Raw genomic sequence first — 26,316 nt, 5'->3', positions numbered from 1 at the left:
AGCTGGACCCCAGCAGTCTTCTGTCTGTGTCAGGCAACCAGGACTTTTGATTACGATGTGGCTGCCAGATGTAGCAAAAAAATATACTGGACACGTAATTAAATCTGAATTTCAGATAAACAACCAATAATTTTTTACTATAAGTATGTCCCGCACAAACCTTCATTTTAGCAATTCTAATTACTAGGAGTCAGAGTCTGAGTTCCCTCTTTCATTTGGGTCACACATCTATTCTTTGTCCCCTGAATGAACCATCTAGGAACACTGCACATAATGGTAGAGAGACTTCTAAAAGAAACTTGGCGTCTTCAACCATAGGAAAAGGCAAGAAATGTTACGATGTCAAAATGGACCACTCTCTCTCTTTCTCAAACATCAACATATATATACTCATTATTGTCTTTTTACATACACTCCTAAGAGGGTTATACTAAAAATATTTTTTAAATGTTGATAAGTCTGGTAAAGGTTCTCTTCTTCTATGCTGCATGTTATCTGTTCAGTGGCTGGATTATAGGCAGGAGGTCTGTGGTTCCAGTGGAGGATCCAAGAAAGTGCTAGAGAGGCACGAGGAGCTCTTGTTAGCAGCTGTTTACTGTGCAATATACAAGTATTACATGGCACAAGGACAAACCTTAAGAAAGTGATTGTCTTTGTTTAGAAAAATACCTTGATGGGATGTTTTGACAGAGTTGGAGTGCTGCTATGAAATAACGGAGGAAGAGAAGGCGAAAACAGTCTGTGAGAAGTTAACATGAAGCTGAATCCATGCCAAGGAAGAAATTGGAGAGGAGATGAAGAAGCAGCAATGTGAGGATGCACACAGCCACTGGCTGGGCTCTGTGGAGAAGGGTGGTCATGGAGGAACACCTGACGGCATGGGCGCTAAAGGACTTCTAAATGGTAATGTTTAATATTAAAATTTAAATTGGTGGTTGTGCTAGGGTAGCATACAAATGCCTTATGAGAGTAGTTTTGGAAGAAATAATATAAAAGGAGGTATGTTCTGCATGTGGGTTAGTGCAGACAGGAGAGAAGACAACAGTCATGGGAAGTGGGATGTGAGTGAGCTTGAGAACTCATGGATGCAGAACTATAGAATGTAGGCACCATAGGAGATGTGAGCTGTTAAGAATTCCTTTGAACTTCATGTGTATGGTGGTGGTGGGGGGGGGGAGTCTAGCATTTTACAAAAATTTAATTAAATATCAGAGTACAGGGTGAGTCCAGCTGCCACATGAGTCATATATATAACCTAGGTGGATACTTTATATTATGCAGTTGTAGCTTTTATATTAACCACAGATTCCTTCTTTCTAGAGACTCTTAACATCTCTGCTGTCAGGAGTGGGCTGACTGTCTCAGCCCTGTTCCTCATTCCCAGAGTCTTCTCTTGTGTCATTCTTTCATCCCAAATCTTGCATAGCTCAAATCTTAACTCTCCCTCTTTCTTTTTCTTTTTTATTTTTTTTTAATTTTTATTTATTTATGATAGTCACACACAGAGAGAGAGAGAGGCAGAGACACAGGCAGAGAGAGAAGCAGGCTCCATGCACCGGGAGCCCGACATGGGACTCGATCCCGGGTCTCCAGGATCGCGCCCTGGGCCAAAGGCAGGAGCCAAACCGCTGCGCCACCCAGGGATCCAACTCTCCCTCTTTCTTGTAAGTTGCATCAGTTCTTTATTGCCCTGTGTTTACGAAGAGTCTAGTAATTACTGTACAAGAGTAAGTTAATGGAAAGATAATACATATGCTCCCACTCTTGCTGCTACTATCCATACTATTTTATTTAGTTAGTTTTATCTTTTACATCTGCACATTCCACCCATTTTAGAGCATATGACTAAGATCATGGGCCTCTTGGGTCAGACCATCTGTATAAAAAAATCTTAGCTCCATCACTTGTTATCAAGCTATGAGTACCCTCTGTGCCTCAGTAGCCCCCTCCTATAATTTAATGAGGTTATTATTTTAATAGGGTTCTTATTTTAACTGGGTCTCAGAATCATAAAATTGGATGAATATGATTGTTGATTGATGACTAATTCTCATTAGTCATAATAATTCCATTATTACTCCATTCAAGGCAACTTTTTAAACCGTCTCTCTAGAAGACTCTTATGAAACCATCCAGAAATACAAAACTAGGATGCTGATAATAACTGATTCTATCTGCTACCCCTTTGTCTCTCTTGTCCATGGCAACTACCATCCCAGATGTGGTACTTACCATTGTCTCTCTCCTGGTAGTACACTTCTATTATGTTTCTTTACCAAAATGTCTTAGTCATTTTTAAATTTATAAAATGAAAATGTCAGACTAATATATAAGCTTTTACTTATTTTTGAGAATAAAAAATAAGTATTAAATGAAGGCAATATTATCATTAACAAAGAAAGCCCAAAAGAATCTACAATTAGCAATGATGAAAGAAAGTTACCAAGGAGCATATTCATTCTTATACAGCAGGAACAGTTAAGAAAATTTAATGAAAAAGAACGTTATCTTTGGCCAACAACAACAACAAATCAAAGATACAAAATTAAACCTGACAAAAGATATGAGAGACATCTTGGGAAATCTATAGACATAACTGAAATTAAAGAACTACGTAGATAAAGAGATATACATGTTCGTGAGAGGAAGAACAGACTTTAAAATTAATACAGAAGGCCAAAGGGCCCAAGAGATCTCAGGCACTACCAAATATCCAGGCTTGTTTAAAAGCTACAGCAATTATATCTTGGTGGAGGGACAGAAAAATCAATCAATGAAACATAGATTGCAAGACACACCCACATATATGTGGAACTTTGATATATAAAAGACGTAGCACACCAAATCATTTGGGGAAAACAGCTTTTAAACAAGTGGAGTTAGATGAAGGTTATACCTAAGGAAACAGATGAAACTGAGTTTCTCCCTATACCATACCAAAAAGCAACTGCAGATGCCTCTTTAATTTGGAAATCGGTTTGGTTTTATGCTGTAAAGTGGAGCATATGCATAGACTATGATCCAGCAATTCTTCTCTTAGGTACATGCCTAGAAGAATGTCCTGTATAACCTACACCAGGAAACCTGTACAAAGATGTTTATAGCAGCTCTGTTGCATAGTAACAAAAACTAGGAAATAACAAAATTGAAAAAAGAAATGGAAAATAAACTGTCTTATTTTGGTATGCGCTTAGAATAAAGTACTCTGCACCAGTCAACACAAACTACACCTAGACACCAAGATATGGATAATTCTCAGCAATGCAATTTTAGGTGAAAAAGGCATTCATGATCATGAGAGAAATGAGCTGGCTTTCCGTCCTTTGTCTGGCTTTGCTCTCTTGGTTGCTGTCTTCACAGAAAGAATTTAGGAATCTTTCTCTCAGTACCCATCACCCAGTCACCCCATCCTCACCCACGTCCCCTTCCACTACCCCTTGTTCATTTCCCAGAGTTAGAAGTCTCTCATGTTTTGTCACTCTCTCTGATTTTTCCCATTTTCTCTTCTTTCCCCTATGGTCCCTTTCACTATTTTTTATATTCCCTATATAAGTGAAACTATATGATGATTGTCCTTTTCTGATTGACTCACTTCACTCATCATAATACCTTCCAGTTCCATCCACGTCAAAGCAAATGGTGGGCATTGGTCGTTTCTAATGGCTGAGTAATATTCCTTTGTATACATAGACCACATCTTCTTTATCCATTGATCTTTTGATGGACACTGAGGCTCCTTCCACAGTTTGGCTATTGTGGACATTGCTGCTAGAAACATTGGTGTGCAGGTGTCCTGCTGTTTCACTGCATCTGTATCTTTGGGGTAAATCCCCAGCAATGCCATTGCTGGGTTGTAGGGTAGCTCTATTTGTAACTCTTTGAGGAACCTCCACACAGTTTTCCAGAGTGGCTGCACCAGTTCACATTCCCACCAACAGTGCAGGAGGGTTCCCCTTTCTCCACATCCTCTCCAACATTTGTTGTTTCCTGTCTTGTTAATTTTCACAATTCTCACTGGTGTGAGGTGGTATCTCATTGTGGTTTTGATTTGTATTTCCCTGATGGCCAGTGATGCGGAGCACTTTCTCATGTGCTTGTTGACCATGTCTATGTCTTCCTTAATGAAATTTCTGTTCATGTCTTTTGCCCATTTCATGATTGGATTGTTTGTTTCTTTGCTGTTGAGTTTAATAAGTTCTTTATAGATCTTGGAAACCAGCCCTTTATCTGATATGTCATTTGCAAATATCTTTTCCCATTCTGTAGATTGTCTTTTAGTTTTTTTTTTTCTTTTAGTTTTATTGACTGTTTCTTTTGCTGTGCAGAAGTTTTTTATCTTAAGTCCTGATAGGTCATTTTTGCTTTTGTTTCCCTTGCCTTCATGGATGTATCTTGCAAGAAGTTGCTATGGCCAAGTTCAAAAAGGGTGTTGCCTGTGTTCTCCTCTAGGATTTTGATGGATTCTTGTCTCACATTTAGATCTTTCATCCACTTTCAGTTTATATTTATGTATGGTGTAAGAGAATGGTCTAGTTTCATTCTTCTGAACATGGCTGTCCAATTTTCCCAGCACCATTTATTGAAGAGACTGTCCATTTTCCAGTGGATAGTCTTTCCTGCTTTGTTGAATATTAGTTGACCATAATGTTGAGGGCCCATTTCTGGATTCTCTATTGTGTTCCATTGATCTATGTGTCTGTTTTTTTGTGCCAGTACTACACTGTCTTGATGATCACAGCTTTGGAGTACAACTTGAAATCCGGCATTGTGATGCCCCTGGCTCTGGTTTTCTTTTTCAATAATCCCCTGGCTATTCGGGGTCTTTTCTGATTCCACACAAATCTTAAGATGATTTGTTCCAACTCTCTGAAGAAAGTCCATGGTATTTTGAGAGGGATTGCATTAAACGTGCACATTGCCCTGGGTAGCATTGACATTTGCACAATATTAATTCTTCCAATCCATAAGCATGGAATATTTTTCTTCGTCATATTCTTTCAGAAGTGTTCTGTAGTTTTTAGGGTATAGATCCTTTATGTCTTTGGTTAGGTTCATTCCTAGGTATCTTATGCTTTTGGGTGCAATTGTGAATGGAATTGACTCCTTAATTTCTCTTTCTTCAGGCTCATTGTTAGTGTATAGAAATGCCACTGATTTCTGGGCATTGATTTTTGTATTCTGTCACACAGCTGAATTGCTGTATGAGTTCTAACAATCTTGGGGTGGAGTCTTTTGTTGTTGTTGTTGTTGTTTTTAAGATTTTATTTATTTATTTATTCACGAGAACACAGACAGAGAGAGAGGCAGAGACACAGGCAGAGGGAGAAGCAGGCTCCATGCAGGGAGCCGGATCCTGGGACTCCAGGATCATGCCCTGGGCTGAAGGCAGATGCTCAGCCACTGCGCCACCCAGGCATTCCTCTTTTGGGTTTTCTATGTAGAGTATCACTTCATCTGTGAAGAGGGAGAGTTTGACTTCTTCTTTGCCAATTTTAATGCCTTTTATTTCTTTTTGTTGTCTGATTGCTGAGGCTAGGACTTCTAGTACTCTGTTGAATAGCAGTGGTGAGTGTGGACATTCCTGTCATGTTCCTGATCTTAGAGGAAAAGCTCTCAGTTTTTCCTCATGGAGAATGATATTTGCTGTGGGCTTTTCGTAGATGGCTTCTAAGATGCTGAGGAATGTTCTCTCCATCCCTACACTCTGAAGACTTTTGATCAGGAATGGATGCTGTATTTTATCAAATGCTTTCTCCGAATCTATTGAGAAGATCATATGGTTCTTGTTTTTTTCTCTTTTTGATGTGATCTATCATGTTGATTATTTCACAAGTGTTGAACCAGCCTCACATCCTGGGGATAAATCCCACTTGGTCATGGTGAATAATTTTCTTAATATATCATTGGATCCTATTGGCTAGTATCTTGTTGAGAATTTTTGTTTCTTTTTTCATCAGGGATATTGGTCTATAATTCCCCTTTTTGGTGGGGTCTTTGTCTGGTTTTGGAATTAAGGTGATGCTGGCCTCATAAAACGAGTTTGGAAGTATTTCATCCCTTTCTATCTTTCCAAACAGCTTTAATAGGATAGGTATTGTTTCTTCTTTAAAAGTTTGATAGAATTCCCCTGGGAAACCATCTGGCCCTGGATTTCTGTGCCTTGGGAGGTTTTTGATATCTGCTTCAATTTCCTCCCTGGTTATTGCCCTGTTCAGATTTTCTATTTCTTCCTGTTCCAGTTTTGGTAATTTGTGGTTTTCCAGAAATACATCCATTTCTTCTAGATTGCCCAATTTATTGGTGTATAGCTGCTCATAATACATTTTTAAAATTGTTTGTATTTCCTTGGCATTGGTTGTGATCTCTCCTCTTTCATTCATTATTTTATTAATTTGAGTCTTTTCTCTTTTGTTTTTAATAAGGCTGGCCAATGGTTTATCTATCTTATTAATTCTTTCAAGAACCAACTCCTGGTCTTGTTGATCTGTTCTATGGTTCTTCTGGTCTTTATTTAATTGAGTTCTGCTTGAATCTTTATTATCTCTCTTCTTGTGCTTGGTGTATGTTTTATTTTATTTTATTTTTAAATATTTTATTTATTTATTCCTGAGAGACACAGAGAGAGGCAGAGACACAGGAAGAAGGAGAAGCAAGCTCCATGCAAGGAGCCCAATGTGGGACTTGATCCTGGGACTCCAGGATCATGCCCTGGGCCAAAGGTAGGCACTAAACCACTGAGCCACCCAGGGATCCTCTGGTGTAGGTTTTATTTGCTATTCTTTCTCCAGTTCCTTTAGGTATGAGGTTAGATTGTGTATTTGAGGTTTTTCCAATTTTTTGAGGGATGCTTTATTGCGATGTATTTCCCTCTTAGGACTGCTTTGCTATATCCCAAAGATTTTGAATGGTTGTACCTTCACTCTCATTAGTTTCCATGAATCTTTTACATTTTTCTCCAATATCCTGGTTGACTCTTTCATCTTTTAGCAGGATGCTGTTTAACCTCCTCGTGTCTGAGTTACTTCCAAATTTCCTCTTGTGACAGTTCTAGTTTCAAAGAATTATGGTCTGAAAATATGCAGGGGACAATCCCAATCTTTTGGTATCACTTGAGACCTGATTTGTGGCTCACTATATGGTCTATTCTGGAGAAAGTTCCATGTGCACTTGAGAAGAATGTGTATTCAATTGCATTTGGATGGAAAGTTCTATAAATATCCTTGTAATATATCTGGTCCAGTGTATCATTTAAAGCTCTTGTTTCTTTGGAGATGATGTGCTTAGAAGATCTGTCATTTGCAGAAAGTGCCATGTGGAACTCTCCCAGTATTAGTGTATTATTATCTATGTATGTCTTAACTTTGGTTATTAATTGATTTATATACTTGGCAGCTCCCACATTAGAGGCATAAATATTCATGATTGTTAGGTCCTCTTGTTGGATAGATCCTTTAAGTATGATATAGTGTCCCTCTTCATCTCTTACTACAGCCTTTGGGATAAACTTTAATTTATCTGATATGAGGATGGCTACCCCTGCTTCCTGTGAGGACCATTAGAATGACAAATGGTTCTCCAACCTTTCATTTTCAGGCTGTAGGTGTCCTTAGGTCTAAAATGAGTCTATTGTAGACAGCAAATAGATGGGTTTCACTTTTTTATCCAGTCCAAAACCCTGTGTCTTTTGATGGGATCATTTAGCCCATTCATGTTCAGAGTAACTATTGAAAGATATGAATTTAGTGTCGTTGTAATACCTTTTCAGTCCCTGTTTTTGTGGGTTATTTCTTTGGGATTCCTCTTTCTTTTACAGGGTCTCCCTTAATATTTCTTGCAGAAGTGGTTTGGTGGTCACATAGTCTTTCAGTTTCTGCCTATCTTGGAAGTTCTTTATCGCTCCTTTTCTTCTGAATGAGAGCCTTGCTAGATAAAGTATTCTTAGCTGTATGTTCTCATTTAGTACTCTGTGTATATATTATGCCATTCCTTCCTGGCCTGCCAGGTCTCTTGGAGAGGTCTGCTGTTAATCTGATAGTTCTCCCCATATAAATTTAATCTCTTGTCTGTTGCTGCTTTAAGGATTTTCTCTTTATCTTTGGAATTGGCAAGTTTCACTATTAAATGTCAAGGTATTATATGGTTTTCATTGATTTTAGGGAGGATTTTCTATCTCCTGGATATGAATGCCTGTTTCCCTCCCCAAATTAGGGACGTTCTCAGCTATGATTTGTTCAAATATGCTTTCTGGTCCTCTGTCTCTCTCGGCATTTTCTGGACCCCAATTATACGTAAATTCTTCCTTCTGAGGCTACCATTTATTTCCCTTAACCTTTCCTCATGATCTTTTAATTTTTTTTCTTTTTTCCTCAGCTTCCTTCCTTGCCATCAGCTTGTCTTCTATATTGCTCACTCTTTCTTCCACCTCATTAACTCTTGTCGTTAGGACCTCCAGTTTGGATTGCATCTCATTTAATTGATTTTTAATTTCAACCTGCTTAGATCTAAATGCTGCAGTCATGAAGTCTCCTGAATCCTTTATGCTTTTTTCCAGAGCCACCAGTACCTTTATAATTGTGCTTCTGAATTGGTTTTCTGACATCAAATTTTAATCCATATTCTGTAACTCTGTGGCAGAGAGTACTGTTTCTGATTCTTTCTTTTGTGGTGAGTTCTCCCTTCTAGTCATTTTGCTCAGTGCAGAGTGGCTTTATGAGCGGGCTGAGTCAAGAATATCAACCACGACTTAAGTAAATTTCACCCTAGATGATTCTGATGAGGTCAGAGACCAGAAAATAAAAACAACGATCAGAACAAAATAAAACAAAAGGACCACTAAAGTAAAAAACAAATCTTAAAACAAAGTAGTAAAAAATAAAAGGACAAGAATCCCAAAGAAGAAGAAGAAAAAAAAAAGAGTAAAAAGCAAAATAAAAAGAAAAAAAGACAACAGAGAAGAAAAAAAAGAGGGGACTGGGAGACGGTGGTGGTGAAGAAGTTGTAGTGGAGGGAGAATGTAGTCTACTGAGGGGTCCTAGATGGTGATCCTCTTGGTTCTGAGTGTATTAAGTTTTGTATGTTAGAAGATGCTCAGTCCCAAATTTTGTATAAACCAGTGATACTTGTGGAAAGCCCCAACATTGACCACCAAAACATAAATGAGATAAAAGAGGGGGGCAGAATGGGAATGAAGAGGGAGTATAATCTCACAGAATGAAGCAGCATAGTATTCCACTTGGTTCTGGGTGCACGCTGGTCACGTTTTAGAAGGTATTAACTCCCGCCATTGTAGAACAAAATGAGGCAGAGAAAACAAAAAACACAAAACAAAAAAAAAATATCTCGTATATCTCCCAAAATTAAATTAAGTATGTTGAAGGGAATCTAGAAGTGGAAAATATATCTAAGACATGTACTTGTAGAAATATGAAAGTCAAAAAGGAAGAAGCTTAAAAATGAAGTGGTAAAATATTGTAGTTAAGGTGGGAAAAGAGAAAAAAATGGAAATTTATAGTCTAATATAAAAACGAGTTGTACTGGAAAAAGGAAAAACAAAATAAAGGAGGGGTACCCTCTGGTTCTATATACTGTAAATTCCTTGACTTCCCCTGGAGCTTTCCAGCGCTGCTCCGCTGAGAACTTGCTCCTCCCGGTCCTTCCAGCGGGTCTTCCGGGGGAGGGTCCTGCTGTGCTGACTCTCAGGTGTGTGCACCTGGGGAGATGCCCCCCCTCCGGGTAGCTGTGTACCCCGAGGCCCCTGTTCCCTGGCGGCCGCCCCTCCCAGGCACAGGGTGACACCAGGAGGGACACCACCACTGGCGGCGGCCGCCCCCCAGCCCTGGAGTCAGCTCCCCCGTGACCACCGCAGCTCCCAGTCCGCAGGGGCCTGGATGCTCGGGGGGGGGGGGGCGCTGCCCCGCACAGCTCGGGGCCCGGGGCAGGAGCGTCCCCGCTGTCCCGGGCCCTCCCCGCCCCGCCTGTCCCGGGGGAGCAGGGTCCCGGGCTGTGTCCCCCGCGCCCTGGGCAGCCCCCTCCGCCCGGAGCCCCCGCCCGCCCCCCGGCGCGGCCCCGGCCCTTCCCCGAGCTCGGCCCGCTCTCCCCCGGGCGCCCTCCCGCTAGCGGCTCCGCTGCCTCCTGCGGTCCCGCCCGAGCTCCCTGCGAGCGCCCTCCCGGCGGGAAGACTCCGGGGACCGTCGCGGCCCCGCCCCGCTGGAGGCGGCTTCATCTTTGCCCCCTTCCCGCCGCGTCTGTCGTGTTCCGGCCGCTCTCCCTGCAGCTCTCAGGCCGAGTTCGGAGCTGGTCAGGACGGCTGGACAGTTCTGCAGCGGCGCGGGGGGCCGGGGGAGGTGAGGGCCCTGCTCTTCTGCTGTCTTCTGGAGCTACCTTCCACATTTGTTTTAATTTAAATTCAATTTGCCAACATATAACATCCATCAGGTGCCCTCCTCAGTGCCCATCACCCAGTCCTGTAGTTAGAGATGACTTACGGGATCCTGGAGGTCTGCCCATTGTCAAGCCAGGGTTGCTTTTGGCCTCTAGCGAAGCATGAACATTAAGACAGCTGCGAGTTCCTTGAGGAATGTCCCATCCTACTTGTCTCAGGTATTTATCTTATCAACGGGCTGTAAGTTGTAAGGAAAAGTAACTTTATCTACATTTCTCTTAAGGCCTCAGGGTCCCCATTTATAGAATGAGGTTTACAGAAGTTCCTGCCTAATGTCTTTATCATGAGAGTTAAAGTATGAAAAGCTCATAGAATAAGGCTTGGACCATCATAAGCCATTGTTATTTTGTAGCCTTTCTCTGTGCCTCGGTGGAAACTTCGAAATTAGCATCCTTTTGCTTTATTGTTTCCTTTGAGTCTCTTTTATTTTCTTGTCCTGAGATTGATTGGGATTCAAGTCCATCCAAGGCACTCATTCATACCTAGGCTTCTGCGGGTCGTGACATTCTCCCACACAAGTTTTTTTTCCTTTTTTGTGTTCACTATGTACAGTTTACATAATTATGAAAAATGAGCCACTTCATCAAATTTTCCTAACCTTGTTTTTGAAAAAGCAACTGCTAAGCTATTACCAAGCAAGGAAGAGAGCATAGTGAGCATTTTTCTTTTTAGTGGCAGCTAGAAATTAGAGCTTTCTGTGGGAGGAATTTAGGAGTAACTTTCAATGTTGGTTTCTTTATTTTGTTTTTCAAGAAAGTAATTCTTCAGTACGAGTGACTGACTCTTAAAAGAGTTAAGGCAATCATTTTTCATGATGTTAGTGATGGTTGGAAATAATATCCCATTCTCAATTTGTGACATATTCGAGGAAAATACATCTCTATTTCATTGCTTTTCTCTGATTTTTCAAGGGTTATAATATGAACTTTAGGTTCACAATAAGATCATTAGAATCATAATTCAAATAATGTGAAACTGGACCACTTGATGCAAGATTTCTTGATTTCCTGATGCAAGACCTCTGGAATTGCAAACTAATCAAACTCCATATTTTACCTACTTAGTAGAATCAGGTGCCAGAAAAGTACTTTGCAGTCTTCCTCACTGAAGGTCGTGGAGTTTTTGAATATTCTCCAGTGGAGAACAGGCCAGGTTATAATTCACACAACTTTAGGTCAGCTTTGTGAGCTGAACATTTCCTATCTATAAAAAAAAGTAGGAAACCTCCTCTAAGGAATTAGAACATCATACATCTCAGCAATAAGAGATTAAAAGCTATTTGTTCTGGGATGGTTCTGGAATCTCACGTAGAAAAAAGGTTTAGCCTAAACATTTTTTTTTTTTCTGGATTGGTTTTATTAGCCAAATAACAAGTTTTATGTTTTTTTTTTTTCTCCTCCTGCTTGTTTGAGTTTAGTTGATTATTTGAATTAATCAAATCTACCTTTTGTTTTGGCATTATGAGAACCAACAATTCTTGAATGTATTTCATGGGATGATGTTGGTCCTGTGATATATTAATTAATTAATTAATTAATTAATTATTGAATACCTGCTGTATGTCAGAGACAGTTGGGGATAAAGAGGCAAATAAAACAGAAAAGATCTCTGTTCACACACTTCACATTCTAGTAAAGGAGAGGAGAAATAAGCTAATAAACTGGTAATTCTATAATATCATGTAGTGAATAGTACTCTGAAGAAAAATAAGATAAGGTAAAGGCCTAAAGGATAGAGAAGGAGATTATTATTTTAGAAATGATGTCTTATGTAAAACGGTAAAAACTTTCTGATTATGTGATATCTGAACAAGGATCAGAATATGGTCAGTGAGAAAGACAGACATATCTGGGGAAGAATGACCAAGTCAAAGAATAACAGTAGGAAGAGTCCTAAGACCAAAAAAAAAAAAAAAAAAAAGCTTGACATATTGCAGACATGGCAAGGCAGTCTGTGTGGCCCAGGGAGGCATATGTGAAATAGGTATTGATAGAAGTGAGAGACCAGATCATACAAACTTTATGGACCTTGGTGAGAGCTGTGATTTCCATGCCGAGTTGATGTGAAGCCATTGGGGATTTTTGAGCAAAAGGAGAGTGACATATTTGGTTAGTGCTTTAAAAAAGATAATCTTGATGGCTAAGTGGAAAAATGAATGGCAAATTGGGAGTGGAGGTAGGATATAGTATTTTTTTTCTTATGATTCTATGGTCAAACAAGTTTTGGAAACACTATATTAAAAATATACTTTATACTTTATAAAAATACTTTATAAAAAATATAAAAGTGAGTAGGGATTTTTTTTGTACAGCCTTAATATGTTGATGTATCTCGTGTATCTCAAATAGTGTGATATGAAATTACCGACTTTCACCATGAAAGTATTATTTTTAAGGATGCTCTTCAGAGATTAGCATCCATAGACCTCATGTAGAGTGTTGCTGATGCTGACACCATCTAAATAAATCATCTGTCTTTTGAGAAACATAAACACTTTCAAACAGAGCTGAGAGGGAAGTTTTCTATCAGAGTTGCTCATAATTCTTCTGCGACCATAATTCCTGACCCTGGTGAGATTGTTTCCTGTTTTTTAGCAAGGTATTATGAGAGTAGATTTTTTCAGAATTCTGTGTGAGAATTTATTTGATTTATATTTTAAATCCGTACACAGTCTTGGTCTATGCCTTTTGGTGTCCAGCTTTTGATTAAATACCCACATTTCTCCATTCACCAGAGGAAATAGTGCATAGAAGATTCTTATACATCAGTGGAAAGCAAGTCTGCCTTCTTATGGAATGGCTAGTTTTTAATGGGCAGAAGAATCCTGGATTTATCAAGAGAAATGTTATGTATGCCATTCTTGGTAGGATGTTAACCTGGAAACAAAATTATTTATGCTAGGAAGCATGCTTAGTATTTTAAAAGTAGTTCTTTAGCTAATGGAAACAGCAAGTCATGGAAACCTTAGATTGTTCTTACCTCCATGACATGATATGTGTGTCTCTTTATTATCAATGGCAACACATTCAATGCATAACTGTGTTGTGATTCACCACATTTGAATCTCTCTGAAAAGACACTGGAAAAATTTCTACCAATTTTTCCCTATAACTTTGCTAAATTAAAATGTTTTAAAGGTTAATTGTCAAATCTCTGGGTGGGGTGAGCTTTCAAAAGGTTGAGTTTGCAAACTAAATAATGGGTCTTTATCCTATCTAAAATCATTTGCTTAAGGTGGTTTGGGGTTTGCTTTGCAGAAGGTTTAGTAACCTAGGGAAAAAAGGGGGGGAATAGATGTACAAAGGGATAAAGTGAAATAACCCACATCCTTGGGCCTGATGAGGCTCTCTTCCTCAGGACAGGAGGTAGAGTATGGAGCCCATGAAGTGGGCACCAGGCTATAGGGCAAGGGCTTTGGCTGGAATCCTAACTTTTTCACTTCCTAGATACATGGCTACTAGTTGTTTTTTATGTTTTGAGCCTCCATTTTCTCTTTTAATAAGGAAATGGTGATAGCTCCTTAATGGAGCTGTTGTGAAGATAAAACAAGACAACACATATGCAACACATTTGTCACTATCTCTGGGTGGAGCTTTTGTTTTCACCAGTGGGTCAGCTTTGAAGCAGAACTTGGCTACTTACATTTACTAGAAAGAAACCACTCCAAAACACTAGTGAACAATGTGTATTTTCCTAAGTATATTGGGGGAAAATTAAAGGTGATCATTTACACAGCACAGGATAAAACATTACATGCCCAAACTGGCAATTAGCTATCTCCTGCCAAGTGGGCAGAGACTGCTAAATGTGTCACTGTATCCATATACTCCTTCTTCCTTTTAGCAAGAGAAGGCTCCAGGTTTTAGCTGAGATTATGACTGCCCAGCTAGAAATGACATATGTTAGCATCCCTTGCATCTGGGTGTGACCAAGGAACCAAGTCAGGCCTATGAGATATGAACAATGATGTGTACAACTGCCCGATCATCTTCTTAGAGTCAAAGCTGCTCACCTTTCACTCTTTCCCATTTATTATGATCTAAAGAATACTAACAAACAGCATTAGAAGTTTAGAAGTTCCCAACTATTAATCCTTGAACTATTAAATGCTAGCAAAATAATCTATCTCATTTAAGCCACCACACGGTGAGGTGTTTTTGTTAGAGCAGCATGGTCTGCTGATCATACACAGACCAGTTCTCAGTTTCAGATTTCTTTCTTCTTGTCCTTCAGGGCCTGCTTTTCCAGGCTAATCTCTCCCTTCCTCCACCTAATGCTTCCATTCACTCCCTCTTGCTCCCTTTCTCATGCAATTCAATTTAACTTTTATCCATTCCCTCTAAACATCATTGCCCAGGCATCATTCTTTTCAGTCCACAAGAGACCCTCCAATCATTGGGGTCTATCTTCTTTAGAAGGTAGAAGAGAATCTTAAAACACAAATAATTCTTCTCATGTTACACATGGAAAATACTTCATATACTATGTAACTACTGTGTAAAATCAATGAAAACCATTCAACACCTTGACATTTAATAGTGAAACTTGCCAATTCCAAAGATAAAGAGAAAATCCTTAAAGCAGCAAGAGATAAGCGATTCTTAACTTATATGGGGAGAAATATCAGATTAACAGCAGACCTCTCCAAGAGACCTGGCAGGCCAGAAAGGAATGGCATAATATATACACGGTACTAAATGAGAACATGCAGCCAAGAATACTTTATCCAGCAAGACTCTCATTCAGAATAGAAGGAGAGATAAAGAACTCCAGGATAGGCAGAAACTGAAAGAATATGTGACCACCAAACCAGCTCCACAAGAAATATTAAGGGGGACTCTGTAAAAGAAAGAGGAAGCCCAAAGAAATAACCCACAAAAACAGGGACTGAATAGGTATTATGATGACATTAAATTCATATATTTCAATAGTTACTCTGAATGTGAATGGGCTAAATGATCCTATCTAGAAGACACAGGGTTTCAGACTGGATAAAAAAGCAAGACCCATCTATTTGCTGTCTGTAAGAGACTCATTTGAGACATAAGGACACCTCCAGATGGGTTCCTCCATTTCCCATTTCCCATTTAGCCCTCTGCCTTCTCCAGGAGTTGACATTAGTTCTGGAACAAACTGGAAAGACTTCTACTGTGGTACTGTAACTGTAACTTTGAGTGAAAGAGAACCTTCTTAGTGAATTGCAAACCTGACTGCTGGTCTGGTCTGAAGGTTAAAAATTCCAGGGTCCCATATGACCAGCACACTTATCATCCAAAGCACTCTTAAGGTGTCTAAACTCGGCTCAGGTTATCACTGATCTGGATCTTTCCCATGGCTCAGTTTGGGAAGTTTGATTTTATAGGTTTGCTGCACAGTACTATTAGCCTATATCTCAGGAAATTTTGATGCAGCCATTTAGCGGGTGCATGAACTGACTAAAATCTCAGATATCATGAGTCTAGGACTTGACAAAAATCAAGTTGAGGAGAGGCAAATGACAGGTAATGCTAATTCCACTACTTCGCCCTTCCCCCCTGCCGCCCCAACTCTCAGCTCCCCTGATAACACTAGAAAAGATTAAACTGATAATTCGACCATGGAATAAGGAGTCTTAGACATTATCAACTACTTCAAACTATGAGTTGGAGTCTATTCTCAAGTTTATCCATATATGGCCAAGGACTGTAATGGGCTTTGAGCACATCCAAGTAAGCATCACAATCTGGCTTTGGTACACATATAGAAATTGCCGACAAAGGGAGAATAACAGAAAATGGGAACACATCTGTTTGGAGGCCCAGCTACCTGATATGTTAGCTTTGGCAACCCTTGTACACTTTGTCCTGCCAATGAAGCTGCTGTCAGGGAAATTGAAACACTGACCTCATATGGCTGGGATCAGCACCAGTAATGCCTCTATACATATTAGGCCTTCAAAAACACTTCTGGATGTTGATCTGGGGCTCAACTTGGCAGCCCTGAACCACACAGATCATTACCTATAATGGGAATTATGTATGTTTATTATTGAGCTGATTTATTTTGAAAATGTTCATGGCCTAGAGCTCCAAAACTTGCATACAGAAAATAAAGTCAACATTTAAATTAAAAGCAGCAACTTCCAAACAGAAAAATAGGTGGTAGAATTTCAGATTCCACACATGATGCTGCAAATGTTAGAGGTCAGAAGACTATATTAGAGGGGAAAGTGCTGGGGAATCAGAGGTGAGGAGACAATCTTCAGAAGATTTCTCTACTGTCCTCTACAAGGAGATGGGTGCCCTACAAGTCATGTCCCATTGCTCAGACATAGGGTCACAGGAGGAGGAGCTGGAGGCCACAGAGTCAATGTTTAGAAGACCTTCACTACAGGACCAAATATATGGGATTTTATCCTCTTTGTACATTATAGTTTTAAGGAACATCAAGAAGCACCATTTATAATGTAAAAAGTCTGGAATTTAATTACATTTAACTTAATGAAAGAGCTCATACAAACCCTCTGGCACTACTTTTGGGCACAGTTGTGAGTACTGAGCTGGCATGTGAACAAAAGCTATTAATAAAAAGGCTCATCCTCTAGATTAACACATTAGATTATGTGATTTGCCAAGTTGTCAGACATGAAGAAGAAATTATTTGCTCTTGTTTTGACAGAAATAAGCTCAAGCACTTATGATTATCTTCCAGGCTTCAAATGTTCAGAGAATCTCAGTACCTTTTGACCCAATGGTTAATTCAAGTTACCCTATTATTCCCTTTTTGTGAAAATTTGTATTCTACATGTCTGATGGCCATTTCTCTGGAAAATTCTATAATAAAGACTTTCTCACCTTTATCTTATTGCTCTTCTTTTCCTGCTCACAGACTTCATCCCCTAGCAAGTTTCTAACAATGTTTATTGAATCCCTACTTCGCATCAGGTTTTGTATTTGGTGAGCCACACACACATATTTATTTAATACTTCAAGCACCTCTAAGTAAGTGATATTATTCCCATTTTACAGAAGAAGAAATTATTACTCAGAAAGGATATGTATATAACTTGATCAAAATAATGAAACAAGACAATGTTTAAGCTAGAATTTGAATCTCTTTTATGTCCAAACCAGTGATATTTCCTGCTTTGTTACCTTGCTTTGCTATCAGTGTAAGTAAGCATTTGGAATTTAAGCATATGCACTTTTGAAGCAAAGGAATTCCAGAACATATATTATGCTATCTGAATTCAACTTGGTAGAATGTCATCTGATTAAAGGATTGGGATATACAGACCATAGAGTATAGAACTAAAATCAAGTCTTTTTGTTTTATATCAATTAAGGAATTTCAGGAATAAGAACTTCAGGGGGTCTGAACCTGAGAGAACATTCTCAGTTGCTTATGGGACAATGACACAAAATAAAGGAAATTTTTTTTTCTTTATACACTGGCACCCAGGCTAACATGTCTTAGAAAACCATGTTATGATGGAGTGTCTCAAATAATAAGTAAAATAATATTACTTCCAGTTGTAAATTTAATTTAATGGAAAAAAGAAAGAAATCTATAGTTATAAATCTACTATTGAGTTCTTGCTCTGACTCTTAAAAGTTATGTAGATTTGGCAAATCTCAATCTAAGTTACTGCCCAGTTATTAGGGACAATTTCTATGTGTCTGGAAGAGTACTTAGCACAGTAGAGGGGTCCATTCTTTATTGAATTGAAGTTAAAATATGCTAATGGATAGAAAAGTAACTTGGAAACTATAGAAGGAACTGAAGTAATTATTTTTCTTAAAAAATAAACATTTTATTTTAGAATAGTTTTAGATTTAGAAATTGTGAAGGTAATACATAGAGTTCCCAGTTTCTCCTGTTATTAACATCTTATGTCAAAAAAACAAACAAACAAAAAAAAAACATCTTATGTCAGTATGGTAATTTTTTTAAAATTCATGAACCAATATCAATACAGTATTATTAACTAAAGTCCATACTTCATATTTTCTTATTTTTCAGGTAATATTATTTTTCTTGTTCCTTGCTCTAGGATCTCGTCCATAGTACCACATAACATTTAGCCATAATGAGTCTTTAGGTTCCTTTTGACAGGAACGGTTTCTCAGACTTTACTCATTTTTGATGACCTTGACAGCATTTTGTAGATAGACTCTCCAATTAGGATTTGGGAATTTGGTGTGATCAGATTGGAGTTATGTGTTTGAGGTAGGAAGACCACAGAAGTTAAGTGCCATCTCCATGACATTATATCAAAGGTACACATGATCAATATGACTTATCCTTGCTGGTGTTAACCTTGACCAACTGGCTGATATAGTGTTCATCAGGTTTCATTCCTATAAAGTTACTTTTTTAAAAAAAATCCTCTTCCCATACTGTATTCTTTGGAAGGAAGTCACTATAAGCAGGCCATACTTAAGTAGTGAGGGTGTTATGTTCAATCTCCTTGAGGGTGGAGTTTCTACATAATTTATTTGGAATTCTTCTTCATGGAAGATTTGCCTATTCTCCCCACTTGTTTAGTTATTCAGTCATGTATCATACCAATAGGGACTATGAATATTTATTTTATATTTTGGGCCATGATCCAGTACTATTTTATTTTGTTTTCCAAATGAAATTATTAATTTTACTATTAATATTATTATCAAGCAGAACCCATAGTGGACTGGTATTTTTTTTAAAGATTTTATTTATTTATTCATGATAGTCACAGAGAGAGAGAGAGAGGCAGAGACACAGGCAGAGGGAGAAGCAGGCCCCATGCAGGGAGTCCGACGTGGGATTCGATCCTGGGTCTCCAGGATCACACCCTGGGTCAAAGGCAGGCACTAAACCGCTGCGCCCCCCAGGGATCCCCATAGTGGACTGGTGTTCTGCAAAATTCTATTTGATAAAAAGGTAATTGTGAGGTTCAGGACTTGTGTTTATTCTGCTGACTTCTGTGCTCTCAGAACCTGGTTCTTGTCTCATGTGCCTTGTAAATACTTTCTGAATTATTATTTTTTTAAAAGATTTTATTTATTTATTTATTCATGAGACACAGAGACACAGAGACACAGAGAGAGAGGCAGAGACATAGGCAGAAGGAGAAGCAGACTCCCTGCAGGGAGCCTGACGAAGGACTCAATCCCTGGACCCCAGACACTCAACCACTGAGTCACTCAGGTGCCCCACTTTCTGAATTAATATCTGAAATATTAATTTGAGTTATAACTGTCATTGATTATAAAGATCATGAATAAACAGATTTGTTGCTGCAGGATTTATATCCAGGATCACAAATGTTTGGTAGCCATGGAAACAACTTGCAGATTTATCACTGGACTTCCGAATGTCCTCTCCACCCACACCACACTATACCATAATCACAGCTAGAACAGAAAATGCCACTCTTTGGTGAATTCCCACTATGTGTATCACAGAGAAACATCACATGTAACATTGAGAAGGCTTGTGTATTCCATGAAATTCTCTGTTAACATAAAATGGTCATTATAGTTTACCCCAGCCAGGCTCTGAAGTGGAGTGCAATCACACGGCTGAAATAACCAGCTCTCTGTGACGAGACAGCAAAATCCTGCTTCTTACCTGCCTTCAAAGCTCCCTTCATTTATCAGCTACAAGCACTCAGTTTGAGTTTGGAGTGGGAGCCTTTGACTGTGTGCCCTGCTATGTTCAGTTAGAGAATGAATCTTAAAATTCCAACTGGTGCCAGCCCGAGCAATAGAGGCAGTAAGTTAAGTGGAGTCCATCCCTCTGGTAGTGCTCCACAACAGATATCTGTCTATAACCAGGGACAAGTCCAAGTGTTGGCTTTAATTTATAGTGTCTTGGCAGTTTCTACAGCTGGGATCTTAGCCAAAGCCAAGTTCTCTCCCTCTGTCTGTCCTTATCCAACTCATTTCTCAGTTAATATTTTGAAGTATTCTTCATGAATCCCAAAATATGCCTTTTGGAATTTCATCATGATCCTCCCAACATCTGTTATGTATTCTCAATCACATTTTGCCAAATTCTAGTTCATTCTGGATCAGTAAAATATGAAATTGAATTCTAGTTCTGTCATGAACTAGGCCAGTCAAAAAACTCTCTGAGCCAATTTCCTTATCTGTATGGCATCAAAATAATGCCTGCTAGAACAAGATGGTATTGTGAAGGTTAGAAATGATTGTAGGTGTGCCTGGGTGGCTCAGTCAGTTAAATGTCTGCCTTTCCCCTCAATTTTGGGATTGAGTCCTGTGTCGGTTTCCTGCTCAGTGTGAAGTCTGCCCCTGCCCCCTGCTCCTGCTCGCTCACTCTCTCTCTCTCTGTCAAATAAATAAATAAAATATTTTTAAAAGAAATGATTATATGAAAATATTAGCCCATTACAGAAGCTAAGTAAATGGCAAACATTTGTTTAGTTAAAGGTGCAGAGGGAACTCTTTTCATGGGATAAATGAAATAACACATTAACTAAAAAAACAAGTAGGACAATGTATTAGGAAATGATTTTTTTAAAGATTTTATTTATTTATTCACGAGAGACAAAGAGACACAGGCAGAGGGAGAAGCAGGCTCCCCACAGGAGCCAGATGTGGAACTTGATCCCAGGACCCCGGCATCACTACCTGAGCCAAAGGCAGATAGATGCTCAACCACTGAGCCACCCAGGCACCCCAGGAAATGATTCTTCAGGCATTATTCATATCTCTTATAAATGGGAGGTTGAGCAGGTCATTGTGTTGGTTTGGCCAATTTATATTTTATCACTTGAATGCCATTTCTCTGATCATTTCTGAGAATAATCCCATTAATGAATTCTTTGAGACAGAAGAAAATTCAAGGAGTTAAGACCAGGAACTAGACTCATCTCCAGGTATGAGTCAATAATGAGAATAATGGATTTGATTTTGGATTCCACCTTAAACTCTGGGATGAACAGAATCAGGTAATAGGAGCAGCAGGGACAGAGAAAGAGCCAGAAAACCAAATGTGGAAATCAAGAAAATGTAAAAGAATATAAAATATAAGGGAAGGAATAAGTCAGAATTAAAAGCCATATCTAGTGGATATGGGGACTGGTCAGGTAACTAAGAGCAGAGTTGGGGTCTTGGTATAAGAACTAATCAAGGACTTGTTCCAATTCTAGCCAGTTTCTAAAATAAATTATACATTTTGGGCATGCATTTTATCATTATTTCCTTTTCCCACACCACTGCATCCACAAACCCACTCTATTGGCTTGTTTTTACCTATATGAAGTTTTACATAGATTCCATAGCTTTTATGCACATTCTAAATAGTAACAGGAAAAGCCTTAATTTTTAAGACAATAAACTATCCAATCCAACTTAATGTTAGAACTCCAAACACTCCTTCAATTTAAAACTTCTCTGCTCCACCCCATCCCACTCATTGGGCTCAACCCAGGCTAGCAACCAGCAGTGGAGGAGAGGGCATGGTTACCACTTCTCCACCTGCCCCCAAATCTGCCTGGCTGCTTTTTCTCCCCATTTAGAATTCTGCATCAAAGGCTAGAAGAGAAGGGGCAGGGCTATGGCATGGTGGGGAAAAGGAGGAAGGGAGTATTTGATGGGTACAGTTTCACCCATCACTTTGCACCCTGGGATGTCAGACACCGAGTCATTCTTTTTTTTTTTTTTTTTAAGATTTATGTATTTCAGAGAGAGAGAGTGTGTGTGCACATGGTGGGGGGAGGGAGGAGGAGCAGAAGGAGAAGGAGCAGAGAAGCAGAGTCTCACTGAGCACAGAGGAGGGGCTGGATCTCACGACCCTGAGATCATGACCATAAGATCATAACCTGAGCTGAAACCAAGAGTTGGATGTTTGACTGACTGAGCTACCCAGGCACCCCAATACCAAATCATTCTTGATTGATTGTGCTTTTGTGGTTATTTGAGGTGTCCTCCCCTGTCGGGAGGTTTCCCCCAGCAGTTCCCTTGATGTAGGCAATTGCTCCACAGGTTGGAGGCTCTGGACCTTAGCTGGCTTCAGCACATGCCTCAGGGAGTTCCCAGGAGTTCAAGTCCACAGCAGCCCCATCAATGGAAGAGTTTAGACAACTCCGGAAAGCCCATTTCACTGTGGACTGGGTATTCTTGATCAGCTTCTTATGTTTAGGCTTTGATTTTTCTAAGTACTGTGATAAAATTTTAAACTGGTTCCTTTGAAATCAACTTCACAAAGCTTGAAAGGGCAGTGGTGGTGAAGTTTGGCAGCTATCTTGCAACTGTTCTCTAGAGAATCATCCCTGTAGAACTTCACACCAACCTCATCACACTCATCTTTATATAGTCTAGAGATAAGCACTGGACAAGCATCACAAAACTGGAGTTGGAGTCTCTGGCAGGTTATGCATTGATGGTAGAGCTTCCTGCTTACAACCAGAGGTAGGGAAAAGGAAATTCCAATCTCTGTGGAGATTGATCAATGTTCCAAGATCACACACACACACACAAAAGTCATATCTAACATGTGGTGACCCAACAAGAAGCCTCTCTCGAAGCACTTTCCTGTGGTGCTGTGGTCTAGCTGCTATTCTTGCCTTTGCCTAGGGGAATCTTCAAGGTGTCTGATGGCTTCTCATGTACAGGCTAAATTTTTTTCTGCTGGGAAGTCATTGCAGTTTCATGGTTAAACATACATGGTTTATTGTTCACTGTGTTCAGCTAATAAACTCTGCCCTTTATTTCCTGAGTTATCTAGTATAAAAAATTTAAATCTCTCTGTCCCATGCTTTCAAAATATTTTAAGACATGATACATAACTCACTGGATTGTATGAAGATTAAGTGAAAGCCTATTTGCACAGTACCCACTCTTTCGAAGGCACTCTGTAAAAGGTGGTTTCAAAAAGTTGTCTTTGGGGTGTCTGGCTCAGTTGGAAGAGCCTGTGATTCTTAATTTCAGGGTTATGAGTTTAAGACCCATGTTGGTCATAGAATTTACTTTTAAAAAAAAGATAAAAAAGTTGTCTTCATGATATGGATCAGCCTGTTTGAAGGAAGGCTCTTTTTGTGAAGCTCTGGGGAGAAGTAAAGCAGGTTTACTTCTGTGTACTCCAAGTCTTGGTTCAAGAGCACCTTTCTGTAGCAGTGTAGAAGCAAGGTCACATTGTTATATGCATGGCCCAGAGAGAATGTTTCAGTGAAAAAGCAAAATAAACCAGAGATATTTGACAGATTAGTTTGCTTAATATATATTTAATTTCTGAAGAATCAAATCTTGTCTCTTTATATATGATGAAGTGAAACAGTGATAATTAAATGCTGCATACCTGCCCTTTGGGATTTAGTAGGAAGTTGCCCTGGTAAACCATGGTCTGTGTGAGATGCATCTGAGTTGAGAGATAGAAAAAAGCTCCACTGTTCACATTTTGAGCACAGCTGTTCTACCAACCATGATTTTTTTCTTCATATTCAGTCTTTATCTCATCTTCAAGAATATTCTATGAGATGTTGCTAAATATTCCGCCAAATTTCCCAGATAGTATTTCTGAAAAGGTTCCATCTATAAATCCTCTCGCCTTAACTTTAAAAGTCATTAATGTGGTTTAATAAACTCCATTTTAGGAAAACTACCTGCCCAATAGGCCTCTGTATCCTCTTCTCTATTACCAGTAAGTATAACCTAAAATGGACCTTCAAGTTTTTTTTAATAATCCAATTCCTAGCACTTAATGTTTTTACTCTCTGTTTTTTGAGGTAGTAGTTTAAATATGTGGAAACCAATTACATTTAAGAATGGTCTAAAAGAACATTCATTAGACCGGAAGACATATTTAGACACCCACCTGTGACCCAATTTAGGATAAATTACATGGCTAAAAGTTTAAAACAGGCTGTTGGATTCAAGTCAATTCTTTGAGAGTGGAGATGCTAAGTTCAATTTAACATATATTACTGTAATCAAGACAAAAGCATTACCATAGTGATACTGGTCCAAAATATTTTTTAAACAGACATATTTTGAGTTCCTGCTTTTCTGTTGATGAAAGGGGTTTTCTTAATAGGCAACATCAGTGTTCTAAAAAGGTAACCCTAATGATGGGGGAAACTCTGGAACAGAATTCACATTTTACATGTGTCTGTGATTCATACTTTCAAGTAACTACTGTAACCTGGCTTGTTCTAGAATGTGGTTGAATACTAATCCCCATAAGTTATTCCAAACCAAATAGTTAAGACATTTCTGGTTTTTTTCGGTATTTTTTTTTTTTTTTTACTTTGGCTTTCTTGTATGAGAGGTCTAGAAATGGCCCTAGAAGGGACAGAGCCTGGAATTTTCTACTTCTATGCTCCCTCTCTCAATCTTCTGCATTATATTTGGTATATAAACTTATCTAGTACAGGAGCAAGTGCTTCAAAATATCTTGGGAACCTGAAAATAGGAAAGAAGTCAAGAGACATGAAGGCTAAGAGAAGTAGATGTTGAGAGAAGGATTCTCATCTACCTTGTCTGTGTGATGGACACACAGAAGGGTGAGTTGGAGAGTGGGTGGTTGGAGAGAGCTGCTTTTCCTCATATGCTCAAGTCTATCTCAGTGGGTCAGGTAACACTTTGGATGCATCCTCTTGTAAAAAGCCTGAACACATCTGTCCGAACTAAAGAAAACAATAGGAGCAAAACTTTCCTTGGGGAAAAAAAACAAAAGATTTGTGTTTGAAGTCTGATTTGGCTGCTTGGTCATTGTGTGAGCTGAGAAAATCCCTCAGTATCTCTGAACTTCCAATTCATTAAATATAAAATGAATGCATTAATACATAGTAAAAAGGGTTTTTGTTAAAATCCAGTAAGATAGTACATAACATAACTTTTCAAATAGTTATTTGGATATATTACATTTTATTTTTCTAACTTTACAGGAGGTTTCTTCAATATAAAAGATACAGTATAAGTTTCAGAGATCATAATGTCTAGATGGAATATCCATCAAACATATTAGAAGCATCTTAATCATCAGCAGACCACCTCTGATATCTCCTATGCAAATTTGGCTGCCTCAAAAAAATGTTCATCTAGACTTAAAGGCTATTCAATTGTCAAATAAATTCATTCATCCAAAAATTGTGTGTTGGATGACTGCTCTGTGCTAGATACTGTGCATATAATTTTTGCCGGACCAAAGGTAAACTGACATACAGGATTTATTCTGTCATATGTGTTTAAATGACATTAATTAAGATTAATTAAGATAAGTAGCTCCAGACTTAGAGCTATGGTCACAATTCCAAATTAAATATGTGATATGGCCAGGTATACAAAAGTAGGGAATGGCGGGGACTCTGCCCCCCACTGGAGGGCTCAAATCCATCCTAAAGATAGTCAATTTCAAATTAACTAGAAATAAACTGTACTTACCCAATAAAAGATGGTGGCAAGCTGAATTTGGCCTGGTGGTTCTGAGTTTATGATTCTCTGTTATATGCTCAGTTATAGAGACATTTATAGCAGAAACCAGGAATAGGTTAAGCTTTACATTCTCCTTTACGTGATACAGAAACAGAGTGATCCTAAGCAATTGAGGAATAGCTGTCTTCCAGGTAACACACAGTGAACTAATTGATTAATTTATTTCAGAATAAAGTTCTTAGTCTGATACCTAACAAATCTGGTCTGAAACCATTTTTTGATTTTCTTCTCCAACTTTTTCTCCTCTGTGCTACTCTGGCCAAATGAGACTACTCCCTGCCATGTGTTTTGCACTTTCCCACTGATGTATCCTTGCTTCACCTGGACTGCTTTTTCTGCATTTTATCAAACTCAAGTACTACCCACCTTTTAGGACTGAATCAGGAGTACTCTCTGCTTCATCTAAATGTTTTATACATAATAGTCCTCCTTCATGATATATGTTCTTTCTCTGTT

General features: G+C 38.9%; 1 long non-coding RNA gene across 1 annotated transcript; it reads left to right on the top strand.

Annotated features, from left to right (window-relative positions):
* Positions 1-575: 575 nt before the first annotated feature.
* Positions 576-25,546, top strand: LOC125752389 (uncharacterized). Its single transcript, XR_007401816.1, has 3 exons — positions 576-903; positions 1,496-1,664; positions 25,314-25,546. It is a non-coding gene; the product is annotated as an uncharacterized LOC125752389 (long non-coding RNA).
* The last annotated feature ends 770 nt before the right edge of the window (positions 25,547-26,316 follow it).

The sequence above is a fragment of the Canis lupus genome, chromosome 13 (assembly GCF_003254725.2).
Source record: "Canis lupus dingo isolate Sandy chromosome 13, ASM325472v2, whole genome shotgun sequence".
Lineage (NCBI taxonomy): Eukaryota > Metazoa > Chordata > Mammalia > Carnivora > Canidae > Canis > Canis lupus.
Note: the sequence above shows the minus strand (reverse complement) of the source record. Positions and strands in the feature narration are given on the sequence as shown.